Genomic DNA, 23874 nt, shown 5'->3' with positions numbered 1-23874 from the left:
GATCAATATTATTACAATTTAAAATAAATCCTCTCCATTTTATATTAAAATGTAGTTTGTTCAAATAAAAGCTGAATTTTCAGCATCATTACTCCAGTCTTTAGTTTCACATGATCCCTCGGAAATCAACAGTTGTACTGCTTATTATTTTGTGGAAACCATGACACATTTTAGATAAAAAGAGAAGTTCCAATGTAAAAGTCTTCACGGGTACTTCTGATTAAATTATTAGCAATAAGACTTATTGCTTGCTTCCTCTTTATATTCTATATATTTAAGTTATATAGCTTTCTTTAGTCAGAGGGCTGGACAGTCGTTTTATAAACGGCTTCATTTAATGCCATCTAAAGGGCTTCTACACCTATTTGGTTCTTTAAGTTATTTCTTACCATGAACTTAAAGCAGCATTACATACAGTACCGTACAATACAGCTTGACGTTTTGCCGAGAGCTGCAGTTCGTTCATTGAGAAATTGGCCTGCGCTCGGTGCTGTTTGCTTGCAGGTCTCTGATGGGAGGAGTTGGGCTTGCCCACAGACTGAGTGAAAGGCAAGCGATGAAGATGGTGGATCCAGACACATATCGGGTGGACCGTTAGCTCGCTGCAAACTGCAGTAAACGAACAGGTGAGAGATATGACACAGTTCATTTTACGCGCTGTGCTATGTTGTCATCGGATGTTGTCGCGGATGCAGTTTTGGAAAACAGTAAAACAGGAACAATGTAATGAAAAAAAATCATTGTATTTCAATGAGATTCACTCAGTGATGAGGTGCGTTCATAGTGAGGGACTGTTGTGATGTCGCTTTGCCTGCCGATGATGACAATCAGTGTTTGTTTACACTAGCAAGGACGATGTTTCGTTGGCTTGGAAAGCAGAGCATTACTGCCGGTTACCAGATAAAATACAAAAGAAATGTGAGGGCTTAAACTGTTAAGTTTAGTATACTAGTTATCCAATACAAAATCCATGCAGTTTGCAGTGCATCAATCTCATCCTCATTAGAGGACAGAAACATGACTACAACTAATTCAGTTTCTAACTTAGCCTATGCTTGTGCATTATTGAGAGTGCTGGTAATCCTGATGTCTAGAATAGCAGCTAGTGACTTGAATCCGTTTCTACAAAAAGATTTACCGTCATGGTTACATCAGTAGGTGGCAACAAGTGAGTGTGGTATTAGTGAATGACTAAATTCTTCACTCAGTCGATTCGCTTCAAATCACCTGCTGCCTCTGAAGCCAGTATAAGGAGGTAGGAAGGAGATAAGGCAAATCTGAATCCAATCATTGTGAAACTGCATCTGAAAACTTGGGCAGCTGACTTGCTGCCTCCCTGTCGTATCACGCAATGACTTTGCAGGCAGCGTTTTTGCATGAAGGCACCTCATGAAACTGATTTTGGACAGGCTTTTGAGGCAGAGTAATGGTTTAATGATCTACAGCAAAATATAGAGAGCTTTGGTGATAACTAAGTGGATATTTCATTGCTGCAATATTAATTTCTCGCTAGAAATGACATCAAAAGTGGAAAACGTTGATCAAAAACGTACATTTACACACAAACTGACCACCAACCACAACTTTTAGACGCCATCTTTATTTTTTGGCTTAACTGTCACAGAATTGAACGCACAGGATTGTGGGATATCTAAGGCAGTGAAGGATACATCTATGCTGCCTTCAAAAACCGGCCAGATGAAGGCTTCTCACGAGACAGGAACTGAAGCTAACATTGAATTTGGACGTGCCTTGATGACTTCCTATCTTGGAATGTGTCCTCCGAAGGCAGTATTTTTCCGTGTTTTTGGATGCAGTCAGTATAAGAAGGTAGGAAAGAGACTAGGCACATCTGAATCCAATCATGGTGAAAGTTCTTTTAATTTTTTTTATTAGATACCATTATCTGGGGTGCACACCCCTAATTTTTGAAGGCAACATATGTATCCATCCCATGTTTTGTTGAGTTTAGTTTTTTTTTAACTTACAACACCAACTTTTTTGTTTAGTGCATGTTTATTCAATATAGAATGCTTCAAAATAATGAAAAACAAAACAATTTGCAAAACATTCATTCAACTCAGTAGCACCGTATTTAAATAAAAAAAAAAGATTCTTGCAGATGTACATGCAGACATCAAATAGATGTCTCCGTGTGATGTAGCCTAAGATCAGGGATGGTTGTTTAGCAACATACTGATTGTTTAGCTCACAAAATTTCTTTCCCAAAAATATTTCAGTAAACAAAAACTCCATAAAATGAGAGTTGGCAAAGATTAGGTGATCTAGGACCTTCATACAGCGCGTTCCATGGATAAAGACTGTTAGCCTCATTTTCATTAGGCTAGTCTTAAATTCAATATTGTGTGTATTAGTGAGAGAGCAGTTGGCAGAGTTTGGGATCAATGTTAGTTTGTTCGTTTGTTTATATATTTGAGCAAAAATTTAATCTCATCCACTGACCAGTAGGTAAATGTAAAACATACGACTTATGTAAACATATCATGGCACTGGGCATCACAGGGTTTATTTGTTTGTGTTTGTTGTGTTTACCCAGTTGAGAATTATTCTGATTTGTATTTTGATCGGATTATTTCAGGTTCTCACTTTTAATCCGAACGAAATTCGAGTTCAGTCGGATTGATTGAGGTGTTTAATAAAGCTATTCAGTCCATTTGAGCCATCAATCCGATTATAAACTGAGTACTGTATTTTGGTGCATGTAAACAGCTACTGAATTCAGTTAGAAGACTCAAAACACCAGTTTACGAAAGGCACGCCACTAATAAAGAGTGTTTATGTAGGAGGAGTGTGAAAATGAATCATCCTTACTTTAAAACTGCTGGCCACAGATTTCACGTCACGGACGTTGAAGTGCCACATCTGATGACTCACTGTAGTCTCTCTCTGTTTATCGCCGTGATTGTAAAAGCACTCCCTTCTCTCTGTGGTCCACAGAGGTTCGGCGTTTTTGCAAAATAGTGCTCCGCTGTTGAATGGCGCCCGAATACGCTTGCGCTGTAGGCATTACCAACCTGCTTTCCTGCCAAATACATGCCCTAGATGCAGACTCACTGCGCGGTGTCAGATGCTGTGTGCAGGTGGGAAAGCAAAACAGTCGCGGGAAAACTGATAAAGAAGGCGGCGAAATGACAAGGACAGGTCTTTCAGTTGCAAGAAAAGCCTTCGTTAGACTTTGTCGCAAATATTCTAATATTTTAAGCCACATCCACCCGCAATATCACACCTTTACTCTCTCCGAGTGATGCTGATGCTGCTCTCTATGCAGGTAGGGCTGCGAAAACACGCAGTTTACGCATTGCATTGATGTTTTGATTGGTAGGGAGTATTTTCGGCTAAACTTTTAAAACGCTTGTGTTGATATGACAGATTGGTTTACTTTTAATACCTTTAAAGAAAAATGTCGTGTATGTCGCAGTACGCTGCTTTTAAGGACGTCAGTGATCCAGGGAGTAGGTAACATTAACGACCCGCCCTTTGCAAATATATTATAGCGAATTGGGCAAAAAGTCATCAAGTGACTGTTTGAGTAATGCTTCGTTTTGAAGAGCTCTGGATATGGGAGTGTTCTCAGAAGACACTAAAAGCCTTCTCACGTATCAAGCCATGACTGAGCAAATAACAAAATAACAGCAATAACATCAGAGGAGAGATGTGACATCTGTGCATTAGCATGTGTGTCTTAAGCAGGTGAAAATAGACAATTGTGTGTGATTTAATAATTGTCTGTGTGATTGTGTTCTGGACAGTCAAATTTGCTGAGCACTGTTCTGCTGGGGTATTTTACACAAATATTGGTAGTGTGGTGCTATTTTGTAAATAATATCGTGGTCATCTTAGAAGCACCTTGGAGTATCATAAATATGACATAGTATATATCAAAACGAAAATGGTAGTGTAATTTATTATTTATTTATTTAAATAATTTTTGATATTTTACCATGGCATGCCAAATATTTCAATAAACACTTAAATACCATTGTATATATCAAAGCACCATGTTATCGCCACAGTACTTCTGAGATTTGTTATACTTCTGATATACCTGCCCAGTGCCACATAATACCGTTTTTTAAAGACAGAATTGTTCTTGTATTTCCAGAATTGCTTATGTATTTTATTTTCAGGCAGAATAGTCAAGTCCAAAGTCACACAGATTGTTTCAAAACAGCTTAACGGTAAAAAAAAAAAAAAAAAAAAAGTAGAAAAAAGAAAGGAAAATTGTGTTTAAAAAAGTTCAGTAACAGCTGTCAGTGTTGTAAAGTAATTGTATCTTATCAATTCTTAAATAAATTCAATTTAGCTATAAATCAGCTCTGCAGAAGACAATAGTGTCATTATTCAGCTTAATTCAGATTCAGTGTTGAATAAAATTCAGTTTAGTAATTGTGTGAGTGTTGTAAAAGTTAATCCATTTTAAAACCACTTCAAAAGCAGCACTACAGAAGACAGCAGTGTCGTTATCCAGCTCAGTTTATTTCAGTATCAGTACAGTCAGAGTTATAATATTTTATGAATATTAATGGTCTTTTAAGCCCCAAATGGAGAAAAAGAAGAAAACAAAACTTGGGAGAAACAAGGTTCAGTTATGAGACCAGTTCTCCTCTGGGACCAATTTTTTTGGGGCGGGGTATCTATGGTTCCATGAGGAAGCTTTAACATCTACAGAACTTATCCATTGCACAAAAAGGTTCTTAATATTATTAAAATATTATTTTGAGAACCGTTCACTGAAAAGTACTTTGGGAAGACAAAATTGTTCTTCTATGGTCCCTTTGGAATCTTTATTTTTAAGAGTGTAGTGTGAGAAGTGTGTCAGGGACCACTCAGATTTTAATAAAAAACTGCATTCAGCAGTATTATTAACAGATTTGCACATTACAAATTAATTCAATTCATCATTATAGATTATTAAAGGTACTGATTATTGTGTAAATGTGTATAGATTTAGATTTTTAAACATATTTATGGCAAACTGCTCTGTAAGCAGAATTTGAATTCAATTAGAGTTCCACTTGATTACTTGATTATCAATGAATCAATAAATGGATCTAGAAACTGGGTAAATGGATAAAAAGGAATTATCATATATATATATATATATATATATATATATATATATATATATATATATATATATATATATATATATATATATATGTATATGTATGTATGTGTGTGTGTGTGTGTGTAGGAATAGAATATAGGATTCACAAAGAAATATTTGTAAGCATTCTGGGGCATTATTATAGATGTTGTTTTGATGATCTACTTAAAATACTTTGGTTTTAGGTGTCAGTTTGCACACATCCTTTGCACACATTGATTCATCAGCACCAGAAATGCAACATGAATGCTGAAATGCAGTAGTAGCCAGAATCGAAGGAAGGGTGTGGTTAATTTCTCAACTTCAAACTATAAGACCATTCTGACAAGACTGTTACTGTTACAAAATAGCTAAGGAGACATGTAGTGGAGATGTCATGTTTTCCTTTTCATCCAGTCAGTCTGTGCACATCATCAGTGTTTATCTGCATAGTGTAATGCAGTAAGATGTGTAGTAACTTATCTGTGTATAGCTCATGGTGACTGTTTTTAGAAGACAGACATTTTAGAGGTTATTTGCTCTAGACCCATCCAAGCACACATGGATATCTGTCACCGCACACAGAGAGAAGAGATCAAAGGTGATCCAAAACTGAATTTCCCTAGAGGCACTCACTGATTATTATTATTATTATTGTTTAGTTTTTTTCTGGCTGTTGCTGTCCATGTTTTTAAATAAGCTCTTGTTTGTGAGCTGAGTGAAGCCTCCGGTCCCAGTTGTAGGTTTTTTTCTAGGCAAATGAGTGGACAAGCTGCAATGTGAAATGTCCCTCCCAGAAGGGCTCTCTGACCTGCAGTATTACGGGTTTACTCTGATTACTGCTCTCTCTGTATGGAAATCACGCTCTTTCTAGCCAGCTTCCTTAGTTGTTTTCCTGTATGTTATATTTCCTTTTTTTTTTTAAAAACTCACAAATTTCTTATTGAAAAACAAAGTTGGGGCAGGGCACCTGTTGTCTAATGCCTTATTTAAAACATCATGCAAGCATGCTAATTGCTGTTACAAAGATCACTTTACTGGATGACATTTATATGCCCATGACTAGGTTAATATTTTAAATAGAAGAGATTAAGAAAAATATATATTTGGTTATATATATTCACTTATTCATCCAAATAATGAATAGCCCATTTTGTGCAGCCAGATTGTTTAGTGAAATAAAGCAAATTCTCCTACCTGTTTTTAAAGCGTAAATTTAAAGAGCTGAGGCTCTACTGGGATGCAGTTGGCTTCAGGGTTTGGGACTTTATTAATTTTTAAGCAGCGTGTGTTGAGTTTTGTTTGGTGGCTTCATATGAAGTCTTGAAAGTGAAGCAGCTGCACTTGGAGTCCGAAGTGGCCTTGGGGCAGTTTTCCTCATGTATTATTTGTTTTGTGTGGCCTTTCAAGTCAGCAAATTTCTGTAAAAATGATTAAAGATTTTTCAACCAGTATTCAGGGCCAACATAGAAGTACTCCAATGTAGTGTCTGAATTGTTTTAAATAAATGCAATTTGAATGTCTACGTGCACAGAATGATAGCTACGGTTGTGATGAAGATCCTGAGGCATGGATGGAATAGTTAATCCATTCATTTCCAAAGATTTATAATAGAAGCTGTAGACCAGAGTTTTGTTACAACAGAAACGTTACAACTGATTAAGTGCTTTGACGTGATTTAAATGTCAGTGTAAAAGTAGGTTAGCTGATACTGTAACATGCAGTGTGTGGAAGACAGAGCAGTGGATAGACTGTCATAAGACCCTCCGGAGGACATTGAACACAGCTGCAAAGATCATCAGTTCCCCTCTCCCCTCCATCCTGGACATTTTCCTCACACATTGCTCCAGCAAAGCCAACAGTATCGTGAAGGACCCCACCCATCTCTTCTAGCTCCTACCATCAGGAAGACAGTACCGGAGCATCAGAGCCCTCTCAGAACTCAAATCACCCCACCCTCCTCTGAAACCCCACATAAACCCTCTACCTCCTGTAACATGGACCATCTCACCTCCTCCACCCCCCACCCCTTGCCTTACCACATCACGGAAAAAAATGGCCTGAAACAATCATTTTTTTGGTGCAATTCAAATCTGTTTTGTCAAATCTATTTTTTGGTGCAATTCAAATCTATTTATACATAATCCCACAAAAGATGTGTGTTTAGATGCTCATACTACAAATCATCTTGCACTGTTCTCCAGCAAGCTGCTTGACTTACAATGTTTCTTTTTCACATGTACAGTACTATGTGAAGCATTCATCTATATATTTTTCTTTTTCAGTCAATACATAGGTAAACATTTATATATAGTATATCATTTTTCAAAATCTGTCAGTGGGTTACTTGTGTAAAGCTATGGTGTTTATCTGTAGCATTTGAATAGTTTGTATTTTTTTAAGTTTAGGCTATATATAGGTAAACAGTACTATGTGAAGCATTCGTCTATAGATTTTTTCTTTTTCAGTCAATATATTGGTAAACATTTATATATATATATAGTATATTTATAGTCGAAATATGTCAGTAGTTTAGTTGTGTATAGGTTTATACTGGTTTATACTAAATTGTTGTATGACTGTATTTATGTGAGGCACGGCATTTTGTTCCATTGTGTGTCCACACATGTAGCGGAATGACAATAAAGCTCAACTTGAACTTGAACTTGATAAAGGAAGATGGAGTTGCCCTTTGCAGATGATGGAAGATCTTAGTTATTGAAGGGTTTTTTACTCTAGAGTCTAGACTGTTGAAGGCTAATGGCCTGGATGGAAGTTTTCAGTTTTCCATCTTGTGTTTACTTTAATTGCAAGAGATAAAAGCTTTCTTTTATCAAGCCAAAGCATTCTTTACACTTGTTTTGCACCATCTGGCAGTGGTTTGTTTGTTCACTTTGTTGTTTATCAAGGAGTCATTAACTTATGGAGGCTGCCGTAAAAGAGGTTTGGCCATAATCAGATTCAAATTTACTTGCATAGAATTATAATGAATGTTCTATAAGGCACTGCAGAGAAATTAATAGAAAGAGCCAGACTAAAAGAGGCTGTTCTTAATTATAGGCTGATTTAACAATCTAGTCTTGTTCTTTAAGCTTGGCAAAAAATTTTGAATTTGTAATTAATTTTTAGGAATCTGCAGGAAGGAATGGCTGTTTCTAGTACATTTTACAGACTTAATCCTCTGAGCTGTGATGCTGGTGAGAAAGCAAAGCTGACAGAATATTAATGCATGGACATCTAACAACAGAGACTTTAACTGACCGTGTATAATACGCTTTTCTAAATTACTTCATTAATAATCGTTAATATCACAGTCTCTAGAATTTAAGCAAAGTTGGTTTTGATGTTTACATGTTGTCAGAGTCTGTGGGTTAAGTTTTCACAATGGAAACCTGATAGTTATTGATACTGATTTTTAAAAACATAAGTAATTCAGGGTTTTTGTGCCTTCCACAAATTAAGTCCTTAAAATGGTCTTAAATTAGAGCAGAAAGAGGCACTCACTTTTTGCACTGCAAAAAATACATTTCTTTCTCTATGTCTTTGTTTTCATAAATATCTGAACATCCTGAAATGAAGATACATTTACTTGACATGTAAATATTAGTCTTGAAAAACTGAGCAAAATATGTATGTGCTTATAACAAGAATAAATATCTGTCAAATGGGTATGGAAAGTTGTTTTCCCTTTAAATTGGCAGATATTTGTTCTTGTTGTAATCATAAACTAATTTAATCAATTACACACACACACACAAACAATACTTTGCTTTTAAATTGGCTTTATATTTTCAGTAAAAAAAATTATACAGTAAGACAATTATGAAACACAAATGGAAAAAGTAATGTGTAGAAATATGAACTTCTTATCTTGGCCTGCAGATAATGTAATGAATGAATACAATTACTTTTAAAGCCTTAAAAGAGAAATTGGTATTATTATATCCTCTTTTTCATATCCTTTATTAAATATTTGACATGTTATTTAAATGTATCTTATGTATATGATGTATATTTTTATTTGGAGGAAAATCTCAGATTTGAACTAGATGTTTAAAGTCAAAATAGAAAACCACTTTGAGAAAACAAGCATTGTGTAATTTACTCAGATATAGGCCTTCCACATGTGAAAACTTACTCGACTCTTGCATCGCAATTCATTGTAAATATTCAATCCTACTCTTGAGGTACTTGTAGACATAATATATCTTCCAATTTCGTTCTCATGTAAATGTAATGTTAATTTGTTTTTCTTAATTGCAGTGTTTTGACTTAACTGTTCAATAAGCTCTTGAGTTTCAATATTTGATGTCTTATGCTTTGATCTTATGCTTTTGATTACTAAGAAAGGATGCGAATGATAGATAGCAGTAAGTGAAGGATCAGTGATATTATTACATTATTAGCAGTGCAGCATGCACACTGCAGATTTTAAAGCTATTAGCCCTGTGGGAGGACAGGTGTCCTGGTTTATTTTAGAAAACAATAAATATTTCTACTTCAATTTCTCTCTCTGTCAGCTAATGGCTGATGGTGAGAGAGCAGACACTGACAATCACTATTTGGATGATCTATTTGCTGCTCACTTTGATTGTACATTTGGCGCATTTTCTGGTTGTCATTCTCATATAATGAGAGAATTATTCTGATGTTTGGAAAACTGTTCTCAGTTTAGGCCGGCTGAAAGACACATTGTTGTATATGTTTTGTCCAAGACCTACAAAAGCTTTGAGATTAACAGTGTTGGGATTGTGTGAATTACATAAAAGATAGGGCTTTCCTTTGTTGTGATGCTGCATGGCCTATCCAAGTTCTCACGATCCACACTTCATTGTCCCAGCATCTAGCGTGAAGCTAAAGCTAGGGTGTGTGTGTCGGTTTGTGTGTAAAGCCTGCTGTGTTACTTGAAGGTCGCTCCACACGATAACTGCTCTGTCTGGGATTCAGAGCCCATACTCAGTGGATTTTGGGTACATGTGGTGGTAAAACCAGCCTCTGGCAGAGATTAGCCCAGCGTAATGTAAGCTGGGAGCCTTGAGACGATAACCCCTTCTGCTTCAAAACAAAACAAACATGTTCTGGAGCTTTGTTCAAAAAAGACTATTTAAAGTTTGAGTAATAGATGGGCCAATGACATGTAAGAGTAAAAGAAAGGAAAAATCTTTTTGTTTTGATTGTTGTCACTGCACCACCTGTCCAGGTGGCTCACCTCGCTCCTGTAGTTTGTCTCATCTCTGTTGCTAATGAGACGCACCACAGTCGTGTCATCCGCAAACTTAATAAAAAGGTTGGAGTTGTGTGACGGTGTGCAGTCGTGAGTCAGCAGAGTGAAGAGAAGGGGGCTCAGTACACATCTTTGGGGGGCCCCAGTGTTCAGTGTGATGGTGCTGGATGTGTTACTGCCAACCCGTACTGCCTGAGGTTAACTAGTCAGAAAGTCCAACAGCCAGTTGCACAGTGAAGTGTTGACCCCCAGCTGGACCAGTTTGTGAATGAGCTGTTGAGGGATGATAGTGTTGAATGCTGAACTGAAGTCTATGAACAGCATTCTGACGTATGAGTCTTTTTTGTCCAGATGTGTGAGTGCTGAGTGGAGGTTAGTGGAGATGGCATCATCGGTCGAGCGGTTGGACCGATATGCAAACTGGAAGGGGTCCAGGGAGGGTGGGGGGGCAGACATGATTTGGTGCATGACTAGCTGTTCAAAGCACTTCATGAGAATAGAGGTATGTGCAACTGGACGATAGTCATTGAAGAAGGATGGAGACGGCTTCTTCGGGACTGGAATGATGGTGGCTTTGAAGCATGTGGGAACAACAGCCCGACTTAGTGAGATGTTGAAAATGTCTGTGAAGACATCAGTCTCTCAGTACATGCCCAGGAATGTTGTCAGGACCCGGAGGTTTGCGTGCATTGATCCTGCTGAGGGATTTCCTCACACTGTCTGGGGTCAGCGTCATCACCTGGTCGCCGGGGTGGAGGTGGAGTCTTTTGTGCAGTGGTGCTGTTTTGTGCCTCAAAGCGAGCAAAGAAGGTGTTCAGCTCGTTCAGTAGAGAGATGATGCTGTCACAGGTCCATGGTGGGGACTTGTAGCCCATAATGGTCTGTATCCCCTTCCACAGACTCCAAGTGTCTCTGTTGTCACTGAAATGATGGGCTATCTTCCTGGAGTACTGTATCTTAGCCTCTCTGATGCTGCGGGATAGGTTGGCTCTAGCTATCCTTTGTAAGCTCCTCTTTGTGTGGTGTAAACAAAGCCCAAAGTGTACCTCAAGTTGGAAAGTTAATGTGTTGGTGTATTTTTGGGAACACGCTCTTTAAGTCTGCATGGTTAAAACCCCCAGTTAAGATGAGAAAAGCATCAGGGTGGGCTGTCTGCTGCTCATTGATGTGCTGGTACAGTTCATTTAGTGCCTCACTCCTGTTGTCGTTGCTGGAGCTGGGAGGGATGTATACAGCAACAAGCAGTATGGCTGAATATCCCATTGGTAAATAGAATGGCTGGCACTTAATAATTATAAACTCTACCAGGGGTGAGCAGTGTTTGCAGATCACAATAGCATCGCAGCACCACACATCATTGATGTAAACACAAGGACAGCTGCCGCGTGATTTACCTCCCGCAACGAGGACTCTGTCTGCTCGATAGCATGTCAACTGATCGAGCTGAATAGCACAGTCTGGAACGCTGTTGCTGAGCCAACGCTGTCAGTGCAGTTCATTTGAGTAAATGTGAAGTATGGTGGCACCCAAACCCTAATACGCACCAAACAAGTACTTCCAAACAAATTCTTGTGCACTTTGACTGAGGGTGTGTTCACACTTGGCAGGTTTGGTTCAATTAAAATAAACTCTGATGTGCTCTGTCAGTGCATTTCATTTGAGTAAGTGTGAACGCTGCCACTCGGTACACTTCCAAACTAATAAAAAAAAATTAAAAAAAAGTGACGTGACATACGTCCAAGTATGGTGACCCATACTCAGAATTCGTGCTCTGCTTTTAACCCATCCAAAGTGCCAGGGCCGGCTCTAGGTTATTTGGTGCCCAAGGCGAGAGAGCTCCCTCCCCATTTGTATTTTGTGTTTTTATATTTTATTTTGCACCAAAAGAACTAAGAGAACCGAACTACTGAAATTGTTGAAGGGGATATGATGCTTTTTTTTAAGATCATTATTTTGTGTATTTGGTGTAACAGAATATGTTGACATGCTTAAATGTTCGGAAAAACAAATTTTTCAAATACTGTACGTTATTGTAGGTCCTTTATGTCAGTGGCTTGTGTTTCACGTGATAGCCCAGACTCCTGCAAGAGTTGTCAGGTGATTTGTGCGCGCTATGGTTTTAGCTTGTGGAAAGGTCATCTCTCTTCACCTGTAGCTCCAGAGGGAGTAATTACAGACCGATGTGACCACCCACATCTCTCTCGTCTCTAGCTCCTCTTTCACCAAACACTACACAGAACTCATGCTCAACTGAGACACACGGGTCCCTGCCTTTGTTTTATCGATTTTTATTAGACCAATTTTTTTATTATACCAGTAACGTCTTTCACTGCTGCAGCTCTCTTCTGCAGAACAAAGAATTACTCTGAATCTCTGTAGTATCATCTTTCAAATAAATTAGCCAAATTTCTCTTTTAAGCAAGGGAGTTTGCATTGTTATAGTTTATTTTGTGCATGTTTAAAGGGATTCAAGTTCACCCCAAAACAAAAATTCTGTCATTATTTATTCACCCTCATGTCATTCCAAAACTGTTTGACATTCTTTCTTCTGTGGAACATGAAAGACACTGTTTTCATTTTGAACTGTTCCTTTAACATCATCTGATGATACTAATTGCAAGTAATCTCACAAAAGTGACATAATCAGGTTCATCTGGAGTACAGTAAAGCTACTCTGTTGCATTAAGCCTTAGAAAGCCAACAGGATAATGCAGACTGGATGCAGGCTTGTCTTAAAGAGATATACAGGCATACATTTATGTCTGCTTGTGCAGGGATAGAAAAAAAGAAGAAATGGCAAAGGCCCTTCAAGATATTGTTGAATATGGTTAAAGATAGTGTGTGCTCCTCCTCTCATGTTAGATGATTTTATGTTGAACAAGCAAGAGAAAAGAGTGGTCTTACTTTCTCTCTCTGCCTACTGAAAGACCTGTTCATAGATGGTTTGAGTCTGAGACAACATGCCCACGGACTGCCCACAGTGCATTCTCTGACAATCTAATGCATTTTCACACAAAACTGGAAAGTACTTTATCGATCTGCTCTAATATCATTGGCTAACTTTTTCCACTTCTGGAAATAAAAGTATGCATGTTTTTTTATTATTAATATTATTATTATAATATATATATATATTTTTTTAATTGGTTAAAAATGTACTCATCCTCGGGGCATTCAAGATGAAGTTGAGTTTGTTTCTAGATCGGAACTGATTTGTTACCAGTGTTGGGGAGTAACTAGTTACATGTAACGCTGTTACGTAATTTAATTACAAAATTATTGTAACTGTAATTAGTTACAGTTACTACGAAAAAATGAGTAATTAAATTACAGTTACTTATGAAATTTTTAACGATTACAAAGGGGATTACATTTGAATATTTACACACATCCACATACAGATTTAACTGATTTCTTTCCCAAATTGCGCTGACTATTCTGAGACATACCGCCCTAATAATTTCCGGGATGCGGAAATACAGTCTGGTTCGTAGAATCCAGTCATAAAAACGGAATGCCTAACGCGGACGGAATATCCCACATTTTGGATGACTAAATCAAAAGTAGGTCAGTACACTTGAATCAAAACATGACATGGACTAGTGTCTGTGAATATTAAGCCCCAAACATGCAATAGCCTATAGGACTTACACATTCTGCGTGTCTGTGGAAATCAGGCGCGGACTGGACACCGGGAGAACCGGGACAATTCCCGGTGGCGTGGCAGCCGATTTTGCCCCACTATTTAATATCATTATTGTATAATTGCCTGCCGAATGTACTAAAGCGATCATTTGCGAATCCGCCATTTGATAATTAAATATCTAATAAGTCATTAAGTGTTAGTCATGACTCGCGCATGTTTAATGTTTATGATGATAATTTAATGATAATGTTTTAATGTCATGTACAATGTTTAAAGCTGAACGGTTGAAAAACAGTCTGCCCATGACCAACTTTCAACGTTGAAATATGTTTGAAATAAGGTCAGTTGTTGTTTTAACGCTGAAACAACGTTGATACAACAGTGAATCAACGTTACAATATCAACGTTGATCCAATTTGCAAAATCAAAAGGTAATTCAACGTTGATTCAACCATGGTACCAACGTTGTTTCAACCTTCAATTAACGTTGAAATGCCAGCTTGGAAAGATGCTTTTTTGTCTTTGTTTTTTTATTTATTTAATCAAGCAGCAGCACGTTGCTCATCAGTCATCACTCAAAATACTATATAAAGGACATCATTATTATCAGTTGTAATGTTACAGTAGGAATTTATCTGAAAAAAATTCCGATTTTTTTATAGGTTTAGGGGGAGCTACGACAGACAACACAACCCTTACGAAAATTTACATTTTAATATTTAACTATAAATCCAGAGAAAATGGTTTCCCCAAATTAAAGATTTAAACCTTTTTTATGTCAGGTCCATACAAAAAAATAGTTTTGTCCATGAATTTGTTTGTATGAGTTTGAATTTTCCAGTCTGAATTTTTTTCCCAGTCCGCCCCTCCTGTAAATTAATGGCAAAGACATGGTTTCATTTACTACACATAGGACTGAAGCTTGCAGTGTTTTCAACCTCTGCCATCTCAATATAGGAGTACACGAGCACATAATTTCTAGAACTGCTTTGTGTCACTTAATGTGCTTTTTACTTATTTTGAGAAAACTATCATCATATACAAAGAGACAGTAGTTTAAAAAAAACACCAATGTTTCAGGAGTTTATTACACAGAATATGTCACATGCTTATTAGATAACTGTATTTAAGTTGATGTATATGCTTTTATTTATTATTCTTTAATTTTCACAAATTTAGAAAAGTAATCAAAAAGTACTCAAAAGTAATTAGTTACATTACTTTAATAAAGTAATTGAAAAAGTTACACTACTATTACATTTTAAACAGGGTAACTTGTAATCTGTAACCTATTACATTTCCAAAGTAGCCTTCCCAACACTGTTTGTTACTTACTTTACTTGTTCATCAGTGGATCCTCTGCTGCAGTGAATAAGAGTCCAGACAGATGATAAAAACATCACAGTAATCCACAAATGTAATCAACATGATTCCAGTCCATCAGTTAACATCTTGTGAAGCAAAATCTTCATGTTTGTCACTTTCAGAGCAGTTTTGGAGACGTTGTCCCTGTGTTTCTGTCCTGATTTAATGAGACAGGAGATGCTGAAATCACAGCGAGCATCAGGCGTGCCTCTGTGTGTAGTAAATGAAAAGCGCATATGCGCCATTCATTAAAAGAGACACGCAGAACATGCAGGATTCATATTTAAATCGACTTTTGCGAGACCAGTCAGATCTCACGAGATCTCGTCACGTCCCTTATATATATATATATATATATATATATATATATATATATATATATACAGACCAAAAGTTTGGACACACCTTCTCATTCAAAGAGTCTTCTTTATTTTCATGACTATGAAAATTGTAGATTCACACTGAATGCATCAAAACTATGAATTAACACATGTGGAATTATATATGGAATTATATACATAACAAAAAAGTGTGAAACAACTGAAAATATGTCATATTCTAGGTTCTTCAAATTAGCCACCTTTTGCTTTGCTTACTGCTTTGCACACTCTTGGCATTCTCTTGATGAGCTTCAAGAGGTAGTCACCTGAAATGGTCTTCCAACAGTCTTGAAGGAGTTCCCCGAGAGATGCTTAGCACTTGTTGGCCTTTTGCCTTCTGTCTGCGGTCCAGCTCACCCCTAAACCATCTCGATTGGGTTCAAGTCCGGTGACTGTGGAGGCCAGGTCATCTGGCGCAGCACCCCATCACTCTCCTTCTTGGTCAAATAGCCCTTGATGCCTTCAGTGTGACTCTACAATTTTCATAGTCAGGAAAATAAAGAAAACTCTTATATATCTATATATATATATATATATATATAGCCTACCTAAACTTTATTAATAGACTGTAAAAAGAGAGACTCTACATTATTCAACACAAAGCTCACAACAATTAGAATGTGGAAATACAGTCTGTTCACAAGTGTGAGAGGTGATAGTGCTCCTAGAGAAAATCCAGCTCTCCCAAATCTCAGCTAATTACATTTATATATGTCCACAGTAGCTTTTTACAAAAGAACATGTGGGATAGTCATAGTCATACATTCTTTAGTCATGCATTCAATTACTGATGTCTTGTTCAGTAGAAAACAGTTTCTGTCCTGCATGTGTCATATTATCTTTAGGAAGATATTTTTCCTCTAGAAGCGAGATGGCCTGGTGGCCGTGTAAAGTGACAGAGCACAATTCCCGAAACCACAGCTCTGGACATGAACGGATAGTGAAAGGGAGCAGAAATGTGTCCATCACTTACACGCATGTATGCACACACACACACACATTGCACACCCCGGGGTAGGAGTGCTGTTAACTGGTGAATGAAAAAGGCCTGGGAGAGGCTTTCATATAGCACAAATTTAACTGCTACTGTCTGCTAAGGACAGATATGATGGAGCCTGTGGCCTAGATACTGGCAGTAGCCTAGAAGGACTGTATGATGGATGAATGTGTGCATTACATTCAGAAGCAGAAGAGTTGGATGGTGATGTTTTTATAGCATACAGCATGAGAAGGAGGATACATATGACTGGTTGTCACACCTTTGTTTTCACCAGTGAACATTTTGCAGGGTGGGTTTATTTTTTAAATCATTGTCTTTAGACTGTAAAGGCAGGGTAAGTAATTTGGTTCAACTCAAAAATATTTTGCTATGCTGGTTGAAAGTCTCACATCACTAAGTTAAGTGGTCTAAAAGCATTTATATGTATTTGTGTCCTCTGTGGTAAAATGATAGGCTGCCCTACCTGCCTGGTAAAGTATGTATTTGCATACCTCCGTGCACCCTGTATGCCCAGACAAGATAGATCTTCTGTGTTCTCTATTACACGATTGCAGACTGGGTAAGAATGGTAGGCATTATTATTGGAATATTATGCATTTTGTACTGTAATGTTTTCTCACCGTTGAATAAGACACGAGGTAATCTGATAATGTTGCTTTCAACCCTCTACTAATGCTGTGTCTCATCGTGTCGCTGGTTAGCCTCTGGTCTGCCTGTGTGAGTTTATGTGTTTCGGAGCAGGCATGGCTTTGGAGAGTGATTTGCAGGAAGGTTAGGATCTTATGCTTTCCAAGCTAGATTGCTATTGCTAGCCTCTCCAAAATCTCTTTCCCTACCTTTAAGTGTTTTAATGTTTCCACCGTAACAGAGTGCTGCAGTGATGATGAATTTTTGAAGGCCAAAGCAGAAGATAGCATCACTCTGGCTCTTTTTACAAAAACCCAATAGGATTTTTCCATTGGCATTTGGATTATTGCTGAAAATAAGCTTAGTGACCAGCAAAAGTTCTGTTCATCATTGTAATCTTCACAACTCAATACAGTACAGTCACCAGAAGTAAAAAGCTGAATGTACAGGTGCATCTCAATAAATTAGAATGTTGTGGAAAAGTTCATTTATTTCAGTAATTCAACTCAAATTGTGAAACTTGTGTATTAAATAAATTCAATGGACAGAGACTGAAGTAGTTTAAGTCTTTGGTTCTTTTAATTGTGATGATTTTGGCTCACATTTAACAAAAACCCACCAACAAATTAAAATATGGTGACATGCCAATCAGCTACAGATGGTGGACAGCCTAATTGGGCTTTACCGCCACGTGTACCAGTTACAGCGGTAACTGTAATTCAGTCGCATGTTAAAATCGATCGCGAAACTACCGCCAGGTGGCACAAAGGGACGGATTGCGAAATGAATGTAATTGTAAAATGAGATAAAAGAAGGAAGTAAAACAACAATTACATTATGATATAACATTGTAACATGTAAAAAATTTGTTACAATTTGTTAATTTCAAAATGTAGGATAGTCTTAGGCTACAGTCTACTAAACAAAAATTAAAAGAAGACCTTTACACAAAGGATCATATGCCTGCTATTTTTATTAAACAGTAAATAAATATAAGGCCTATGTGTGTGTATATATATATATCGTCGCTGTCCGATGAAAACCACGTATGTCCATTTTGCCGATTTTGAGATTTTTCGATGGATTGAATGTCCAGGTTCATTTCCGTATTCAGTATACTTCACATATCTAAATGGCCAATGAAAAGTTGTGAAATCATGTCATCTGATTTTCACGTATATCCATTTGGTGTCAAAGCTGTCAATCACGCCGCGTATCTCCCGCCCTGTGGAAGCATCTCGCCGGTCTCGTGAAGTTTCATCGAAGCTCAGCACTGGATAGCCGAATAACTCTGTGAGGTAAAGTATCAGCAAACGTTTGTTTTTGACAACTGTTCTCAAGTTTATTATATATTCACAAATATTATTTATCGGTTAATGGTCTAGATGAAGTAATTGTCACTGAATATTTTTATTTATTTTTATATTTGTGAACCTGGCTGACGAAAGTACGACATTGAAGCTCTCCACAGTTTAGTTCTAATCTAGTTGTTCACAGATAAGTTTGCTTGTTAGTATGTAAATAAACTCGGTCTCATTGATAAGATTCAAACTTTTTTTTTTTCTTAGTCAAACTGATCAAATTATAGCCTGTAATGCTACTGTCATGATTGTCACTAGAACATGCCTCACTCATACTGCTATCACCGCTTGCCAGATACTGAGAATGTCCAGCACTAGAGTTATCTTGCTACGGTTTTATTGTGAAGATGTTAACGCACGGATTTCCGAAGTGAAGTGAAACAATGTTGACTGGGCATAGCGCTATATTTTTTCTGATCCGTTTTTCTCCCTTCCTTCAGGATGTCTGTCTCTGTAAAGGAGCTGTGTGAATTGATGAATGTTAACTATGATAGGGCTGTTATTGAGGCGATTGCGAGGGTCAACAATGAGGAGGAAGGTTTGTAGGAAAATAGAATTGAGTCAGCCAAACAATTAAGTCTACATTGTATTCATTACTGAAATGTTAACTAGTTTTCCTCTCTGTCATTCTTAGATTCACTTGAAAGTGACAGTTCTCAGACAGCTGCCAATGAGGGCAGGTACTATAGGCTTAAATAATTTTCTCCCAGTAGCAGCTACCTATACAGCAACCTAAAGCCTATTGATGTGTTGCACATTAAGATGAAAGCCTGTCACACATGTTATTTTGGTTCCCTTGATCCAAGAAACTGCTGTTGCATTTCCAAGTACTAACCCATCTAATTGTATGTGGCTAAATTAAAACATTTTAAAGGGATAGTTCACCCAAAAATGATATTTAAGCCATGATTTACTCACCCTCAAGCCGTTCGAGATACATATGTCAATCTTTTTTCAGACAAACACACTTTCAGTTATTTTAGAAAATGTCTTCAATCTTTCAGTGGTTATAATGTCAAGTTATGGGGTCCACATCGTTGAAGTCCCAAAATGTGCTTGCATTCTTCACAAAAGTAATCCATCTGGCTCCAGGGGGATAAACAAAGGCCTTCTGAGGGTAATCCGTGCGGTTTTGTCGTAAAAATATACATATTTAAAACTTTATAAACGAAAATAACTGGGCTACGTCCTACTTTATATGCCAACATCCATCTCCATGAACACGCGCCGACTGCCACCGGAAGCCAGTTATTTTCGTTTCGTTATTTTATGACAAAACCACACGGATTACCCTCAGAAGGCCTTCGTTTATCCCCCGGAGCCGGATGGATTATTTTTGTGAAGGATGCAGGCACATTTTTGGACTTGAAGCAGCCGGACCCCATTGCTTCACATTATAACCACTGAAAGATCTAAGACATTTTCTAAAATAACTGAAAATGTGTTTGTCTGAAAAAAGATGCATCTCGAACGGCTTGAGGGTGAGTAAATCATGGATTAAATATCATTTTTGGGCGAACTATCCCTTTAATCACAGAGAACTCAAAATGTATAGTTACTGTGCTGGTCAAAGCTACTGATGCAAGCTCAGTTCTGAATTATTCAAACATTGTAGGCTATTCAGTGTGCTAAATGCATTTGATCTTTATTGTTGTTAGATTCTCTGGAAAGTGATAAAGAAAATCATTCCGAAATAGCTGCCAGTGAGGGTAAGTATTATTCTTCTTCCTTTTCTTCTTCTCAGATTAGACTATACTACAGCCTCCACCTCACATTAGTTTCGAGTAGGACTTAAAGACTAAAGCCCATTACTAATTACAAATCTAGCATATTTAATCGATTACTAGTCAAAATGAATGCAATCTTATATCTGAATGATGTGAACAGTGTATTCGTTGTACTAAATGTGTTCCTCTTTATTATTCTAAGACTCACTTGAACACGATCCAGAAAATGAGCCGGATTACACACCTGTCAATGAAGGTGAGTAACTTATTGTCATTATTTTTACATTTCTGTCAGCTACTAGTGGGCTCAGCCACATGCACGCGCACACACACACACACACACAAACAGCAATGCCAAACTTAAATGCATGCCTACACACTGACACACACACACACACACACATATATCCACATGCTAAGAAACCATGTAAGAGAAATGTGCATTTGTAGAACATCATTTTTATTTTATTTTTATTTTAATCGTATGAAGGTTCCATTGATAATCGGGAAGGTCAAGAAAGAGGGCCAACCCAGACACTTGGAAGGGTAACATCCAGAAAAGGAAAAGAATGAGGGGCCAATCTTATCTTGGACGGGAAAAAAATGAATTTGTCATCTAAGAAGAAAGAAAAATGGGCGGCCGGTGCCAATCTGTGTCCTGCAAGAAATCAAGCAAACTACACTGCTCCGAAATTTTCATGTTTTTTGGGGGGAAATTGGAATGGAAAGAGAGGAGAATGTATGTGAAAACATCGGTGAAGGTGAGTGATGTCAAGCGGCGCCGGACAGAAGCGGTTCAATCTCGGAGGTCAGCATCTCTCTTTTGTTGATTATGTGTAGATGGTAAAAAAAAGCTTCAAGCGTCTGCCCTGTACTACAAAATGAAGCTTGGTGTCCATAATTTTACCATCTACAATATGGCATCACATGAAGCAAAAAATTACCTTTGGCATGAGGGTGAAGCTGGGGTCTCTGCCAACAAGTTTGCCTCCTGCATTGTGGATTACCTTGAAGCACACCCCACTTACAATGAATTCATCCTTTGGAGTGGTGGGTGTGGCTATCAAAACAGAAATCTGGTCCAGAGCAATGCCCTCTTAAAGGTTGCTACTGAGAAAAAGAAACGTGTGACAAAGAAAGTCCTTGAAAGAGGTCACACACAAATGGAATGTGACTCTGTGCACAGTGTGATTGAGAGAAGTTGAGAAACCGTGACATACATGTTCCAGCTGAGTATGCTGCAGTTATTCGAGGAGCTCGTTCCAGTCCAAAACCATACGAGGTGAAGTATGTTGGTTACATCTTTTTCCAAGACTTCAGCAAAGTCAACATCTGTAAGTCAGTCCGACCTGGTAGCAAAGTTGGAGATCCTACGGTGCATGACCTTCGAGCAGTCAGGTGTTTGTTTTTTTTAACACACTTTTTCACAAATACATGAAACATTACCCATATCATATTAAAATATTTGGTTTCATAAATCTAAACATGCTTTTGGTTCCCTCTTATCTCTGTGACCTATGTCCCCCGACACCCCTCCCCCCTTCTTTTCTTTAATCTATCTATTAGATACAATGTGGATGGCAGTATGGAGTTTAAATTACAACACTCTGAAAACTGGCAACCCTTCACATCCCCATCCCTGAGGAAGACGTGTGTCATCATGGCCCCACTCTATACATCCGCCCCAAAAATTAAAGCCCTGAAGTTCAAGCACCTTCAAGAACTAAAACATGTTTTACCCAAGGACTTTCATCCATTTTACAATGCACTTGGCCATGAGTGATGCAATTTCACTACCTGGATGAATGGGCTGTCCTGACTTACTGATTAATTTATTAATTAAATGTTCTATTTATTGTGTATTGTCATGTAATTGTTTATGTGCATGTTTTAAAATGACTTGGTCTTATCTGTTGTAATTTTTGGAATTCCTATCAGCCAATTCTGACCAGAAAGACATGATTAAAATCTTGCATTAAAGGGATAGTTCACACAAAAATGAAAATTCTGTCGTCATTTACTCACCCTCAAGTTGTTTCAAACCTGTATGAATTTCTTTTTTCTGAAAAGAAAAGATATTTTGAAAAATGTCTGTAACCAAACAGTTGACAGACCCCATTGACTTCCATAGTAATTTTTTTTCCTACTATGGAAGTTAGTGGGGTCCATCAACTGTTTGGCTACAGACATTTTTCAAAATATCTTCTTTTGTGTTCCGCAGAAAAAAAAAATTCATACAGGTTTGAAACAACTTGAGGGTGAGTAAATTATGACAGAATTTTCATTTTTGGGTGAACTATCCCTTTAAGGCCTGTTGCTATTTTATAATTCCACCTGTAATGTCAGTATTGAGTCTGATTAGTTGGTATTGCTTGAATCACCTGAAGAATAAACATGAACTGGTAACTGGAGTTTACTGGAACTGCATCTTCATTTTCACTTTTCTTTTCTGCAATACATTGCCAAATAAACATAGCTGAGACAATGACTTTCCTTCATCGAGGTAAACGTTTCCCTCCCATATCTGTCAATATGAAACGCGACTTGGCCATTCTAATTAATGATCGGAAGAACGCGTATCGACCACCGTTACTGTAAAATATGCACGTATGTCCATTTAAACTCAATTTTAGTCAAATGTGGATTATATCATTACACTGGCAAGAATATGGTTACATTTAAAGATGCCGTACCAAGTATGACAACGCTACATTCAACTGCTTTTGAAATACGGTGTTTTTTTCACTTACTGAAAAGTAACCCTTTTGGACATACGTGAGTTTCATCGGGCAACGACTATATATATATATATATATATATATATATATGTATATATGAGCTAAATGTTTTCATTTCATTTTCATTTCGGTTCATTCTTGGTTTAAAAAAAAATCTTCAGGTTCCATATGCAGAGCGAAATAGGAACGGTCCAGTATTTAGCAACAATTAGCCTAGTATTAACTCTGTTATTATTCTTGATTTTTTTCCAAACTACGAACACTTTGCATTTTTGAATTATGCCTTATGTGTGACCAAAAATTAAGTATTATTTGTTTCAGCTGTTTGATCGCGCTGTTGCCTCGCCCACATATTCACTGGAAACAGCTAGCAGTCTTTCACATTCAGCGTTAGCACTTTGACATTGTTAATTATTATTTTTTTCCATCTATACTGAAACACGCGTGAACTACACAGCCTATTTACCTCATGAATAATAGTTAAGCTTCAAATGGGCAACATCACGAATAGCCTATGGAAACGTTTGGATTTCTCCAGAATGGGAAAGCCCAACCATACCTTATGCTTAGCTTTAAATGATTATTATTTTTTGTTTTTTTATTACTAAGCCTATATTATTATATACTGCAATTATTTATCCATTAGAATTATATATTTTTACATTTTTCTTGTTTTGTTCTGATAAATCTGTTAAATTT

General features: G+C 37.4%; 1 protein-coding gene across 3 annotated transcripts in view; it reads left to right on the top strand.

The window, feature by feature from the left end:
• Positions 1-491: 491 nt before the first annotated feature.
• The window catches only part of LOC132138197 (amyloid-beta A4 precursor protein-binding family A member 1-like), a 64472-nt gene continuing 41089 nt past the window's right edge, over positions 492-23874 (top strand). For all 3 annotated transcript variants that reach the window (XM_059547656.1, XM_059547658.1, XM_059547655.1), the window contains exon 1: positions 492-626. The gene's annotated coding sequence lies outside the window, so the exon portion shown is untranslated. The remainder of the gene's footprint in view (positions 627-23874) is intronic.

This window comes from Carassius carassius, chromosome 4 (assembly GCF_963082965.1).
Source record: "Carassius carassius chromosome 4, fCarCar2.1, whole genome shotgun sequence".
Classification (NCBI taxonomy): domain Eukaryota; kingdom Metazoa; phylum Chordata; class Actinopteri; order Cypriniformes; family Cyprinidae; genus Carassius; species Carassius carassius.
The sequence above is the reverse complement of the archived record's forward strand: the minus strand, read 5'-3'. Positions and strand labels throughout refer to the sequence as shown.